The sequence below is a fragment of the Macrotis lagotis genome, chromosome 4, assembly GCF_037893015.1.
Source record: "Macrotis lagotis isolate mMagLag1 chromosome 4, bilby.v1.9.chrom.fasta, whole genome shotgun sequence".
NCBI classification, from domain to species: domain Eukaryota; kingdom Metazoa; phylum Chordata; class Mammalia; order Peramelemorphia; family Peramelidae; genus Macrotis; species Macrotis lagotis.
The window spans coordinates 186,713,563-186,729,098 of record NC_133661.1 but is presented as its reverse complement, the minus strand read 5'-3'; the positions used below and the strand labels follow the sequence as shown (position 1 = coordinate 186,729,098).

The 15,536-nt window shown below is 38.0% G+C and overlaps 1 non-coding gene across 1 annotated transcript; it reads left to right on the top strand.

Moving 5' to 3' along the window:
* The first annotated feature begins 9,960 nt into the window (after window positions 1-9,960).
* On the top strand, window positions 9,961-10,033 carry TRNAT-UGU (transfer RNA threonine (anticodon UGU)). Its single transcript has one exon. It is a non-coding gene; the product is annotated as a tRNA-Thr (tRNA).
* The last annotated feature ends 5,503 nt before the right edge of the window (window positions 10,034-15,536 follow it).

The window sequence follows — 15,536 nt, the reverse complement described above, 5'->3', positions numbered from 1 at the left end:
ACAATCACTCTGCTTTGTGGTCCCAGGCAGGCCCCATTTGCCCTGCAACCCCCCCCCCCCAATAATAGTAATAAAAATAGTAATTAAAAAATGTGCTTCAGTCTTTGTTCCAACACCAACAACTCTGTCACAGGTGGATCACATTCTTTATGATAAGTCCATGGCAAAAGTTACTTCCATATTTTTCCACCATTGCCATTGCTGATCACAACTCCCTCTTTTTGTACTTCTCCACTACCATGTACTATATTTTCTCTCTCCTTTCACTTTGACTCTGCTGTAGGGTAGCTCAGTGGTGCAGTAGACAGACCCCTGGTCCTGGGGCCAAGAGGCCCGAAGTCCCCCTACCACCCCTTAGGCCCAGCATCCACCTGGCCCTATGGTCCTGGACAGGCCATCCAATCCCAGCCCCTTGCAAGAAGTAAAAAAGAAAATGTGTTATATCTGACCACTCTCCCCCCATGGTCCATCCTCTCCTTCATCACTCACATCCCCGCCATTCCCCCTGTCCCTCCTTCTTACTCCAGATGCAAGTATATATGCTGTTTCCTCTCCTAGCCATCTCTGATGAAAGCAAAGATTCCCTCATTCCCCCTTGTCTTCCCCCCCTTCCATATCATTGCAATAGCTCATTGTAATAAAGAAAAATCTTATTATATGAAATATCTTGGCCTATTCCCCCTCTCCTTTTTCTTTCTCCCATTACATTTCCCTTTTTTCTATTGACTCCATTTTTACACCATATTTTATCTTCAAATCCAGCTTTCTCCTGTGCTTCAACTATAAAAGCTCCTTCTACCTGCTCTATTAATTGAGAAGGTTCATATGATTATTATCAGTGTCATTTTTCTATACAGGAATACATGCAGTTCATCATCATTAAGTCCCTCATATTTTCCCCTTTTCCTCCAATCTCTATGCTTCACCTGAGTCCTGTATTTGAAGATCAAACCTTCTGTTCAGCTCTGGCCATTCCAACAGGAACATTTGAAATTCCCCTGGTTCATTGAAAGTCCATTTTTTTTCCCTGGAAGAGGACATTCATTTTTGCTGGGTAGTTGATTCTTGGTTGCATTCCAAGCTCTTTTGCCTTCCAGTATATTATATTCCCAGCCCTACGAACTTTTAATGTAGTTGCTGCTAAGTCCTGTGAGATCCTGACTGCAGCTCCATGATATTTGAATTGTGTCCTTCTGGATGTTTGTAATATTTTCTCTTTGACTTGGGAGTTCTGGAACTTGGCTATAATATTCCTAGGGGTTGGTTTTTTTGGGATCTCTTTTTTGGGGGATTGGTGGACTCTCTCCATTTCTATTTTGCCCTCTGCTTCTAGGATATCAGGGCAATTTTCCTGTAGTAATTCTTTGAAAATGATGTCAAGGCTCTTTTCCTGATCATGACTTTCAGGTATTCCAATAATTTTTAAATTATCTTTCCTAAGTCTGTTTTCCATATCAGTTATTTTTTCAATGAGATGTTTCACATTTTCTTCTAATTTTTCATTCTTTTAGTTTTGAAGTAATGAGTCCTGATTTCTGGTAAATTCATCCATCTCCCTGAGTTCTTTTCTTTGTCTGAAGGATTTGTTTTCCTCAGAGAGTTTTCTTATCTCTTTTTCCATCTGGCCAATTTTGCTTTTTAAAGCATTCTTCTCCTCAGTAACTTTTTGAACTGTTTTATCCATTTGACCTAAGCTGGTTTTTAGCATGCTATTTTCTTTAGCATTTTTTTGGATTTCCTTGACTAGGCTGATGACTTCATTTTCATGTTTTTCCTGCATCTCTCTCTCCTTTCTTTTCCCAGTTTTTCTTCTAACTCCCTCATTTGATTTTCAAAGTCTTTTTTGAGCTCTGTCATAGCCTGATCCCAATTTCTGTTTTTTCCTTGGAGTCTTTAGATGCAGGAGCTTGTGTTTCCTCATCTTCAGACTGAGTATATTGATCCTTCTTGGGATCATAGATAATGTACTTCTCAATGGTGTTCCTCTTTTTTCTCTGCTTGCTCACTTTCCCAGCCTAAGCCTGTTTGGGGGGTGCTTCCTGAGCTTTTGGGACACTTCCACAAGGGTCTCAGTGTGTGAGGCTCTGTCCTCCCTCCTGGTCTGTGAATGATCATATGCACCCCCCTCTGCTACAGGGCTGAGATGGACGGGGCCCCTGCTGTTCTATGGGGTGGCCTAGACTGCAATCAGGATCTGAATGCGGTCAGAGCCCCAGAGTCCTGTTCCAGGGGCAGAGGACAGAGCTCTGCAGTCTCTCTTCACTCCCCTCCCTGAGCTCAATGGGCTCATGCCCTGGGGGGCTCCTGCTTACTGGCTCTGCCTGCTTATGTTTCCTGGATCTGGAATTCAGTGGCCCTGCTGCTGCTGGCTGTGTGCCCTGAGGGCTGGATTTCAAGTGCTTGCTCTGGCAGAGGTCCCCCTTCTGTTCCCCCAATTTATGCCCAGTGCTCCCTAGGGCGTAGCTCAGGAAACTCCCCCACTGCTGTGAGCCACGGCTCCCAGCACCCTGGGGCTGCCTCCAGGAGGCTGAAGTTCTCTCACTCTGGGGGGCCACTCCTCCAACCCCGGGAAGCAGAGCCTTTCTGCTCTTTTCCAGGTTACCTTGAGTAGGAGAACTGCCTCACTGGGTCCCTCGGTGGGGGGTTTTGTCTCTTGAAAATTTAATTAAAGTCCTTAGTTTCGAAGATTTATGAGAGAGCACCTGAGACAACATCCACTCTTGTGGCCATCTTGGCTCCACCCCCAATTCATGAAAAACTATTTACTCTACTCTTATAATTTTTTGGTTGCAATGAAAACCAAATTTCTTTTCATATCAGTGATATTTTCCTTCCTTAAAATATGTTAAGAATCCATTTTTATATACCTCCAATCTGTGGATTGCAGCAGGGATTTTCTTTACACTGAAAGAAATTCATATTTTTTTTTTGCTAAAGTCAAGAAAACATGGAAGAAAGGGAGAGGAAGAAGGAAGAAAGGGCAAAAAAAAGAAGAATTGAAAGAAAGAAGGGATATGAGAATAATGAATTAAAGCACATGATTTGGTACTAAGATTTCCAAGTTTTAATCTGACCATGGCTTTGAAGAGAAATTGTAGGTTTCAGACTTCTTTGAGTATGGAGTTGGGGCTGCCCTACTGTCCTTATGCATCCCTTTCATGATCAAGTGGACTAATGGGCATTGCCTCTGAGCTGACTTATATGGGAATGAAACTTGAGAAAATAGAGATATAAAAATTATCCTCGTTGTTTCAGACTTATGGTGAACAATGTAGGATTGACTCCAGGAAAGAAATGAGGATACAGAGAACTAAATATTACAAAGGTTGACCCAGTGGGAAAAAAAAGTCACAACTATAGCACTGACTTAAAGGTGATCAATGGCCACCAAAAATCACAAAAAAAAATTCCTTAAAAAGTCAGGAAACAGGGCAGCTAGGTGGTGAAGTGGATAGAGCTCTGGCCCTGAAGTCAGGAGTACCTGTGTTCAAATCTGACCTTAGACACTTAATAATTACCTAGCTGTGTGGCCTTGGGCAAGCCACTTAACCCCATTGCCTTGCAAAACAAAAAGTGGGGAAACATGGGGCGGCTAGGTGGCATAGTGGATAAAGCACCAGCCCTGGAGTCAGGAATACCTGGGTTCAGATCTGGTCCCAGACACTTAATAATTACCTAACTGTGTAGCCTTGAGTAAGCCACTTAACCCCGTTTGCCTTACCAAAAAAAAAGAAAACCTAAAAAAAAAGTGGGGAAACAGAAACTTATGAGCAATCTTTTGATCTGGCTGCTGATATAGAGGTAGATAATGTATTCCACATTCGGAACTTTTAGTAGAGGAAGATATATGAACTACATCTAACTGGCAATATAGGATCATGGAAACTAAGAACATTCAAAGGACTTTCATGGAAAGATGTTAGAGGTAAAGGGTGTTGAATTCCTATGTTTGACTTGAGTCCCATTTCTAGTTTACAAGTGCCCAAGTGAGAAAAACCAGGGAGCTGAATGTTCCTCAATGACTAACCCTGCCAGGTCCTGGGTTAGGTTCTGGTGATAGTGAGACAAAGGAAAGTATTTGAGTTTTTAAGAAATTTGCTTTCTGTGGCAGTATCACTCTGCTTTTGAAGATAACAGTTCTGATCTCTGAATTCTAAACTTTTTGAGCTCCCCACCATCAAAATATATTCTTGACCCCAGGGATATCAAGAACTTAAGAGAAATCAAGGATGATTCAGATAATTCAGCATCAGAAAGAATTCTTTGTTTATGAGATTAGAAAAGCACATTTGGAGTCTCACTTAGGTAATAAATTATAGGAATAAAATGATAGTTTTCATCAACTAGATCCTCCCTTATTTTTACAAGTGATTCTGCTTCTCAAAGGGCTCCATGACAGTCACAATTAGTCCTATTTACAATGTCATGGGTCACTACAGTAGTCTAGGAAGATGGGGAGCATATGAACTTCTGAGAAACCATAGAAGGAAAAAGACTTGTTTCCATTTCCTTCACACTCCAGTAATTATCATAAGATGTGTGGGGGTGGAGTAAACAAATATAACATCCTTTCTCTTTTTTCTTGTCCATCAACAAATATATTTATTCAAGTAGGAAAAGTATCCAAGTTGAAGTCATAAAGAAATGGATAAAAAGAACGTATGAATCACTTAAACTTTCTGAGCCTCAGTTTCTTGGTAAGCAAAAAGAGGACAATACTATCTATGATACTTACCTTATAAATTACAAAAGTACTTTCTGTACTTGTACCACTATATCACATTTGTCATAATATGTAAATAGATATCTTATACATTTGATTCTAGCCAGTACATTTTAGGAAGGGCTTTGAAGGGATGGAGTGGGTCCAGAGGAGGTTTCCAAGATGGTAAGCACAATGAAAATTGTGTGCTTCAAGAAAATGGATTGAAAGATGTTGAGCCAGGAGATCAACTCTAGGGGATAACCCCAGTCCATTCCACACTTAGCATAGATGACTTAGATTTCTATTTCAGGGAGAATTGCTGGTAATTGCATTACTCCTTAAAATCTTCCAGTCTCATTCAGGTCAGCCACTTCTGGTCAAATAACACTTCTCTTTTGTCTCTTTTCTCCTTTTCAGGCACAAAATGTAATGTCTACCAAGATAAATAATGTTGTCAGGCTTCTTTCATTAATTTTTACAAAAATTGCTGTTCTTCCTAAAAATCTGAATCTAAACATCCCCAAAGTCTCAAACTTGATAATGCATTACTTTACTGGGTGAGCTATTAAAGATCAAGGAGAATAATGAGTTAAGAAAAGTTAAGAGCAAGAAAGTAGGTAGGACAACTACTTTAAGATCTGCAGAGAGGAGGAAGTAGAGAACAGAAAAGGAGACAATTAAGAAGGCAAGTGGGACGGTCTGATCAACAATATGGGGCCTTAAGAGAACCCTCTCATTGAAGTGGTGGGGATCAGAGATAGTCTGCTAAAGATTCAGGAGTCAAGGATTAGGCAGAAAATAGAGGCATTCACTGTTGATTTTCCCAAGGCATTTCATATTGAAGGAGAAAGGGATAGTTGGTAGATGGGGCAGAAAGGTCAAGGGGAGAGTTTTTTTAAAAAAAGGATTGCAGAGACCCACAAGTGGAAGACACTACAGATACAGGCCAAGAGAGACACACCCAGAGAAGACAGAGGAGGGAAGAGAGAGGGGAGGAAGAAGAAGGAGAAGGGAAGGGAGGTACAGAGAGATGGAAGAAGAGAGAGGAAGTAGGAAAGAGGAAGAGATGAGGAAAAGGAGAAAGAGAGGAAGAAGAAAAAGAGAAATCAAGGCTCAGAGGAATGGAATTACTGGCTCAGGTAGAGTGATGATGTCCTTCATGAGGAATTCCTAAATCACTTCTATGACCAGAGGAAAGGAGTAGAAAGTGTTTGTTTAAAGATGATTCTCTCCCCTCCCCCACATGCAATGGTGAGAATTTATGCTCTATCTTATCCCCCTCCACCCAGAAAGAGGAGAAATAAGCTGTATGTTCTAAGTGTGAGACCACCCTCTACCCACAAAGTCTGAATTTTATGCCTTGTTACTCAGAGCTGCAATATGTCCAACCTGAAGGGGCCTCCCCACCAAGAGACATTGCATCAACTACAGAACCCAAATCAGAAAAGGCAAAACAAAATCACCAAGTTCCAGTATGATAATAATGTCTCCTCCAGAGGTGTCTGGGTCCAGTGGTAAGATATGAATCAGGATAATTGGAGATAGTCCTCCATTCGAAGCAATCAGATAAAGTGATTTGGCCAAGTTCACAAAGTTAATAAGTGTCTGAGGCCAGTTGATTTTAGAACCAGGATCTAACCATTTCACCATCTAGCTGCCTCTAAATTCTAATTTAGTAATTTTCGATTGAAGGTAAATGGGCGGGGGGCGGGGGGGATTGCAGGGTTTGTCCAGCACTTGAACCAGGGACCTCTCACACCCAAAGCAAGAATAATACCCCTAGACCAACAAACCACAATAAAAGATACACCTTTTATTCTTAAGTGGGGTTTTTAAAGATGGGTTTTTTTTTGTTCTTAGAACTCCAGTTTAAGAAATTACTGCACCAGTTTCCTAAAACTGTTCTTTTCTCTTTTCCCCCATTATTCTTCTCTCCACCTTGCACTCACTTTCCCACACCCCTTTCATTATACATCACACTCCTTTCATTATCTCTGGAATTCAAGAAAGGACATAAATATACACTCTACACTCTAATCTCTTGCACCAGAGGCTAGGGGACCTTGGGTCTTTTTGGCTTCCATCCTCCTTCCACCAAGCTACTTCTGTCTCTGAAACAATACCACTATCACCCACCCTAAACCCAAGGACAGTCAAGTTTGCAGTTTCTTCCAAATTACCTCTACTTCAACCCTCAATCACCACCAAGTCTTTAAAAATTTTTTATATAGAAATATTTATTTAAAAAAAATATTACAAGGGGCAGCTAGGTGGCACAGTGGATAGAGCACTGGCCTTGGAGTCAGGAGTACCTGAGTTCAAATCCAGCCTCAGACACAATAATTACCTAGCTGTGTGGCCTTGGGCAAGCCACTTAACCCCATTGCCTTGCAAAAACTAAAAAAAAAAATAGCCTCTCTCCTCTATATTCTTTCCTAAGCAGAATTTCTAAAAAGGGTTGGGTAAAAAATATTACAGTTAAGTTTCATGGTCATTCTGTGGAAAAAAATGAAAAGAGAGAGAGAGAGAGATTATAATCATGTCTCCATGAAAATGTATCAGTAGTTAATACCAAAGTTTCAACCTGACTGAGCACTGAACCAGTCTGGCCCTGCGTGTAGTTAGTAGTGATACAGTCATACAGAGGAAAGAAAGAATCATGCTCACCAGAAACAGCAGTTGATTGTAGCATGAGATCCATCCCTCATGGACCATACAGAGGGGTTCTGATGTTTGGGAAACACAGTTCATTCTCAAATTCATACTTCTTGGGATCTGTTACACTCATCAGATGGGATGCCTCCTGGGTTTTTGACTCAGTATCTTTCTTTAAAGTAATTGCTAGAGTTATATTTCATCTATTTTGGAATAGTTTTCTAAGCTAAGTTTTCTAAAATGTGTTGTCTACCTGGACATCAAATTCCATACAGAAATGAACCTACTGTCAATCATTAGAAGGCCAAATGACATTATCAGATCATCAGTCCTGGGGACCAGAATTTTGTATTAGCTAAGTGAGCAATTCTTTCATACTGCAGCATTCATATCTACTAATTTGTTTCTATCACTCCCTGGAACAGCAACAATTTAGCCTCTGAATTGTAATCCCAGTTGCAGAACTGTCCAAATTAGCAGCATTTGCAAGAGTGATGATCAGGTAATGAGGAAGTAAGAATCCAGTCGTTTTATGTAAATAAAACTACCATTAAGATGATGCCACACTTAATGACTGAAATATTCTGTACAACCAAAGAAGTCTCGGCCACTTTAAACCTTCTCTACACATCTCCGATGATGGTTCCCAGGACCAGAACGGCCTGCCATCAACAGTTCATAGCTATTTAAGAGTTGGCTTTTTCCATAGAACTCAAGCAGAAACACAAATACTGCAAAATGCCATATCTGATCTCCCCAGGTGGATAGAGAATTACCAAGAAGAAATTTAGCAACGATCTTTAAAGAGTCCACAGCATCCTACAGAACGGAGTGTTTTGGTCATTTGGCCAGGTTATGACACCAGGAACTCCTAGTTGACTATTCTTTGTTCTCTGCTTTTGTTGCTATTCTTGCAGTTTTCTTGTTTTTGTCTTTAACCGGAGTAAAAATAAGGAGTCAAAAGCAAGACAACAAAACAAAAACCACACACTAGCAAACTTTTTTTAAAAGGGCAACCTGGGATTTATTTTTATTTTCTTTCCAAGTATAGATAGCACTGAAGTGGAAATCTGAAAGCTATATAAGGCGATGGCTAGGCTCTTGGAGGCAGGCAATCTCAGGGTGACCAAGGCTCTGAATCAAGGTTCCCACTTCGTGGCCATCACTCACCACCAAGGTTTATTATATAATTCTCACACACTTTTTCACCCATTTCAACAGACTAACAAAACCGAACTGGCCTCATATCAAATGATTGACTCACTTTGGCTGTCGTTTCTTCAATTAATGAATTAATCTATCTCTTCCCATCTTTTGCTCCCTTCCCCCATTCCTCCTTAAACTTCCAGTCATTTTCTGAGATGTCCCTCCCGACATGATTTCTATGTCACCCTAAGCCAATGTGTTGTTTTCCAGATCTTGGGTTGGATAGTGGGTTGCTTTGGAGGTTTAAGGAGACCCTGGAGAGAATGACCAAACTAGAGGAATCTCGAGTCTTTCTGGTTGGCCCATGGGACTCCTGTCTACACTTGCCTATCCTTATCCACACTGGTTAAGGTCACAGAGCTAGAATGAACTGGCAAGAATCTCAAAGGTCATATGGTTCACCCTTCGGTCTCTCTTTACGGATGAGAAAAAAGAGACCCAGGGTGTTTAAATAAATTGCCCAAGGCATCTTCATCTCTTCCCGCCAAGCTACACATTCTAACTGGTTTTCCTCTCCCTAAAGCAAGTTTTATTTAATTCTTTAGATCTGTCAGTCTCTTCTTGTCCAAACGGAGATCATGGTATTTTGGAATTGCCTAAAGTAAATATAATCCATGCTGTCTTTTGCAGTGATGAAGCTACAGTTTTTAATATCGTATCAAGTGCTCTCTTTTAAAAAGTTTTTTGCATTTATATAGCATTTTTAAAGTTTGCAAACTCAATAAAATATTACTTCATTACATCTCCACAACTCAGGATGTAGGTGCTTTTATTATCCCTCAAGAACATACAAGAACATTGAGGCAAATAGAGATAAAGCCATTTATCCCGGGTCACAGGGGTAGTAATTAGTTGTGGCTGTACTGAAACTCAGGTCTTCCTCTATTTACTGAACTACCTAGCTTCTCTACTCCCTTCCCTTCCCTAGCCCCCCCCCCCCACCCCCCACCTCCTCACCTCATTACCTAGACTGGGTCTTTACTGTACACTTCAGTGCGGATGAAGAAAAGTGTCTAGCTCTAGGTAACTCTTCCCTACCAAACAATTTGAGTTTGGGAAGGAAGCAAACCTCGGTAAAGATAGGAAACCTAGTTCAGATCTTGCAGTGGAGGTTGCCACGCGAAAAGGATAATCATTTTTCCAAGTGAGCCTGATAAGTTAGTCATCTCCTGATTGATTTCTAATTCAATTATAAAGCACTACTTTTCTTGATTTTTCCGCGCTCCACCGAGATGTGAATTCTCTTTGATGAATACAAGGAAGCGTTTTAACACAGCTTTGTATCTTTGCACAGCAGAACCAAGAACCAAGCAAAACATGAAATAACAGATAGATTTTTAATAATAGAGTGTTTTTCAGTATTCTTTGAATCCTGTCAAAGACAGAAATGCAAGGGCTCCATAGCTCAGGGGTTAGAGCACTGGTCTTGTAAACCAGGGGTCGCGAGTTCAAATCTCGCTGGGGCCTTTCATTTATGCTTTTTTGCTTTGCTTTCACTTGATCTTTAATGGTGAAAGATTCACTCCCACTTCCTTCTGTAGGAACAGATGTCAACCGCTAGCCTCCCTCGGTATAATTACGCGGTTTTTGTGAGTAAATCTCTTCGCGGTAATGAAATAAAGTGGTGATTCAGTTGTATTTTTAAATGACGTGATAGTCATCCAGTACTCGTCCTTGGTCTTATAGGAAGTATTTTCAAAAGCTGAATCCTATCCAAATAACTTTGATCTAGAAAAATCTATTGAAGAAAATGTCAAGGTATATACTTCAGAAGACTTTGCCGAGACCTAATAGATAAAGGAAGGCTTCTCTCCTTGCCACTGGACCACCAAAGTAGCCGAGTTACTACATAGAATATCATTGGGGAAAAGGGGGCAGATACTAATAGAGAGACTCATACTTAGTGAATACCTCTAGTGTTGTTATGTTTCTTTCAGCATTTCTGTTGGTCAAATGCATAATTCACAATCCTCAGAATGACTCTTTAGGGAGTCCGAGAGTGTTTTAAAAGGTATGGGAAGCAACATGGGAGTGATGTTCAACCTTGAAGGACTTGCTCATTCCATCAGCGCAACAATTGGGAACAATTTTAAGCTGTCTGCAAAGGAGAGTACCATCTGTATCCAGATAAGGACCTGCGGAGTTTGAACCAAGTACAAGGACTATTCCCTTTAATTCGGGGGGAAAAAAAACCAGATGTCTTATTGTTTGATCTGGTTACTTCTGAGAATTCTGTTCTCTTTAAGGATATGATTTCTCTCTCCACACCCAATTTAGATCAAGGTACAACATGGAAACAAAGTAAAGACTGACGGAGTGCTATCTGTGGGGTGGGGGTGGAGGGAGGGAAGCAAGATTGGGGGAAAATTGTAAAACTCAAATATCTTTAATAAAAATTAAAAAAAAAAAGGTATGGAGTACTTGGTTTGTCACTGGCTAGCAGTGTTCAGTTTCCATCAGTGCTAATTATAACACTTCTTCACACAAAATGAAAGGGGGTATAAGGTGTAAGCCTGTCTTTATTCTTCCTTGCAACTCAAATACCTGAGGGTTTTTTTTAACTTGCCTCTTATTTTGTGTGATTCTATGAACTAGGTTGAAGAGAAATTGATTTATTTGGAATGCCCAAACATACACCATTCTATACTTACCATATTCTATTTGACTATGCAATAATATGTTCAGCTCTTTGCACCCATTAAAAAAAAGATTGCTATTGAAACTTTGTTCTTGTGCCTCCATTGGTGTACAGAGTATATCTGATAGTGGGATTACTATGTCAATGAATGTGGAGGGGTCAGTGACTTCTTGTATAATTCCAAACTGTAATCCAAAATGGTAGGAGCAATTTACTGCTCCACCAATAGTACATTAGAGTGTCTTTCTTTCCAAAGACCTTTTATAATTGATTATTCTCATTTTTATAATGTTTGTTAAATTTCTGGATAAAAGGCCAAATGATTTTCAAAAGCAATCTATATTATTACTTTAATTTCTTCCTCATTGATTGAGTTGACACTTTTTATTTTTGATATTGGTAACTCGGTTTTCTTCTTTCTTTTTTTTAATCAGATTAACCAAAGATTTTTTTTCATAAAACCACTCTTAGTTTTATTTATTAGTTCTATGATTTTCTTTACTTTCAACTTCATGAATTTCTCCTTTGATTTTCAGAATTTCTAATTTGATATTTAATCAAGATTTTTAATTTGTTCTTTTTCTAGTTTTTTGTTGCATGTTCAATTCATTAATCTCCTCTTTATTTTATTCATATAGGTATTTAGAGATATGATATTTCCCCAATAGGTTCTTTATCTGTACCCCACAAGTTTTGATATGATGCTTTATTATTGTCATTGTCTTGGATGAAATTGTTGATTATTTCTAGGATTTGTTGTTGATCCACTCATTCTTTAAAATTAGGTTATTTATTTTCAATTAATTTTTAGTTTATCTTTTCATAGCCCTTTATTATGTGTAAATTTTATTGCAACATGATCAGGAAAGGATGCATTTAAGTTTTCTGCTTTCTACATATGATTGATTTTTCAAATATGCCCTCCTAATACATGGTCAATTTCAGGTAGGTTCCATGTACTGCAGACAAGAAAGCAAATGTCTTTTCTATCCTCATTCAATTTTTCTCCAAAAGTCTGACATAGCTATCTTTTCTAAAATTCTTCACTACCACAAAAAGAGTTACTGTAAATATTTGTATATATATAATTCCTTTTCTTTTTTTTCCCTTTAAACACTTTGGGATAATAAACTTAGGAGTGATATTGCTAGGCCAAAAGGTATATACAGTTTTATAATCCTTTGGGCATATTTCAGATTGTTCTTTAGAACAGGTGAATCAGTTCACAATTCCATCAATAATTCATTATTGTCTCTATTTTTCCACATCCCCCCCAACATTTGAACTTTTCATTTTCTGTCATCTAATCTAATTTGCCAGTCTAATAGGTGTGAGGTGATACTTTAAAGTTTTTTTTAGGTTTTTTTTGCAGCGCAATGGGGTTAAGTGGCTTGTCCAAGGTCACACAGCTAGGTAATTATTATTAAGTGTCTGATTTGAACTCAGGTACTCCTGCACCACCTAGCTGCCCCTCAAAGTTGTTTTAATGTCTGTTTTTCTAGCCTATGGTGATTTAAAACATTTTATATGACTATTGATAACTTTGATTTCTTCTTCTGAAAACTGCCTTTTCATATCCATTAATCATTTGTCAATTGACTCATTCTTATAAATTTGACTCAGTTTTATATATATATATATATATATATATATTTGAGAAATGAGACTTTTGTCAGAGAAACTTGCTATAAAAAAATTTCCCCAGTTTCCTTCTTTCCAATCTTGGTTATATAATCCAAATTATCCATTTTACATACTGTAATGACCTCTTGTTTGATCATAAACTTTTCCAGGTAAATCTGATAGATAAAATATTTCTTGCATCACTAATTTTCCCACAACATTACCTTTTATGTCTTTTTGCTTAAATCATGTATTCATTTAATCTTATTTTGTTATACAGTTTTGAGATGTTTAGTCCATATCTAATTTCTCTCTTTTCTCAGCAAGTTTTGTCAAATAGCTATATCTTGTCCCTAAATCTTTCTTTCAAAAAGCATTAGATTAACCAATTGTTCATAAATTTTTTCCATAAAACCAGATCCTCCCTGATTTTTGTCTATTACTTAAATGGTTTTCTTACTTTCAATTTTATTCTTATTATTCTATTATTATCCTTTGATTTTCTGGACTTCCAATTTGGTGTTTAATTAGGGATTTTAACTAGTTTTTTTTAGTTGCATGTCTAGTTCATTGGTTCTTTCTTTCTCTGTTTCATTCATGTAATAGTTTAGGGATATAAACTTGTTTCAGAATATGCCAGTGTTCATAATAGACCTCTATTCCCAGAGGAAACCATTGCGAATATGTAAACAAGCTAGAGAACCTGATGAATCTAACCACTAAGGACCTTTGTAGACATCCTTATCTCTTACTCATGTTTGGTGTATTCAAATATGCTTAGAGTCTGCTTACTGTAAATCTTTTTATTTATATACTTTCTAGTTACTGGTTGAAGTTCACATATCCCAAATTAAAACAAGAAATCACTATGTAAGAAGCTGATACCTTTCTGGTAGGAAAACTTTGAAATGGATCAGAGGATGGTAACCTTTAATTCTCAAAGTGTTGTATGGCAGTTTCAGTTTATTAAAACCATTATTTCTTTTCTCAAGAGACTACTTCCTCAGTACGGGGGATACTGTGAAGGAGGTGGAAATCTTTAGGAATAAACAAGGAAGAGATGCTGTAAGATAAGGCCTGGAGGTCTTGAGACCTTGACAGTCTCTTTTTAAGGGGAATTTATACAAGGAAATTTGCTAAAAGATTAAGCATGGAGATATACTGACAGTAATAGTTTTTAAATGTTAAAAAAGCAGTGTCCAGGAGTATTATCTTGCCAATCACCAGTTTATCTTCCCTCCTGTACCTCAAAAATCTGCTGTGCTCCCTTAACATTGACATTCAAATTTATCAGTTCCAGATAACCAACCAGATCAGGACTTAAGTAACTTACTCTCAGAAGCATACCTTGGAGTAGATCTCTTCTAGGAGCAGATGTTGCCTCCCTGAGAGTATACGCTTCCTTGGAAGTACATCTCCCTTTCCTAGTAGCATGCTGCACACATGGAACCAAGGCTCCCTACCTTTTCTGTTGTATATCCAATGAGGGGGTTGGACACTGTGAATTCAATCTTGAAAAGCAAGGGTCAAAGGGGGGAACTGTCCTCCTAGAAGGGATTCTCTTATTCCAGAGGGCTACCACAAAACAATATACAAAGAAGATTGTCTTTCAGAGGGGAATGAGAAGTGTATGTTATATGTTAAATGAAGAAAAGCTTGTCAGTTTCTAGGATCTCATCTAATTGACTTGAATTTTCCTTGAGGAAAGAATTTTCCTTGAGAAAATAAACCAAGATGAGAGAATAATTTAGAAAGAGAAATGTTTTAGGAAATTGTAGTCAATAACAACAACTACTGAAGAACTAAGTTCTTGTCACTAGAGTCCTTGGCACCATTAAACAATTTAACACATGCAGGTTTTTCAATGAAAAGGACACTAAAGGAGATGCGTGATGATCAGCTTTACCACTACCCCTAAGGACTGATGAGAAAAAGGAAAGAAGGAAGAAACAAATAAAGGAAAGGACAAATGAACTAAAAAAAAAGAATTTTGAAAAAACAGGAACTTACATCAAGATTTCTGAGTTCTAATGTGCTTTCTCAGCTATGCTATTTTGATTTCTTTAAGTACTGACTAGTGGATTGCTTGGTTCCTTAAATGTGTCTTTTATGGTGATCTCAACTAATGGACATTATCCTCAGTCTGAGTTAAATGAGAACTTACCTTATGAAAACATTTTCTACATCTTATGTTATATTTAGCATAATGAATAAATATAAGATGAAATATTTGATATGGATTTTAAAAATTTCCCAGTAAAAATAATTTTGGCTCTAAAGAAGTGATATTAATAGCATTCTTCCCATCTTTACAGATTCCCATAATCCTTTACAGTTAGTAAAAGACTTGCATATAAACTCAGGTCTTTTTTAGTGTATAGATGGATTTAACTAATCCTTTTTCTTTGTTTTAGAATACATTGTTAAAAAAAGTGACACTAGAAGGGGAAAAGAAGGGAGAAAATATAGATGTTAAAAAAGATAATAACTTTTTTTGAAAACATGAAAAATATTTCCCTCTCTCTATTGTAATCAATAATATAAGGAATACCACAAATGATGGTAGGAAGAGGAGCCAGGTTAATGCGAACCTAAAAATACAATAAACAAATACAGAGCAATTTTTAAAACCTTATTAAAAATTATTTAGAACTTTCATCTCAAGTCCTGTTTATTAAGTTGAATTGAATCCAGCCTCTTGTACAATTT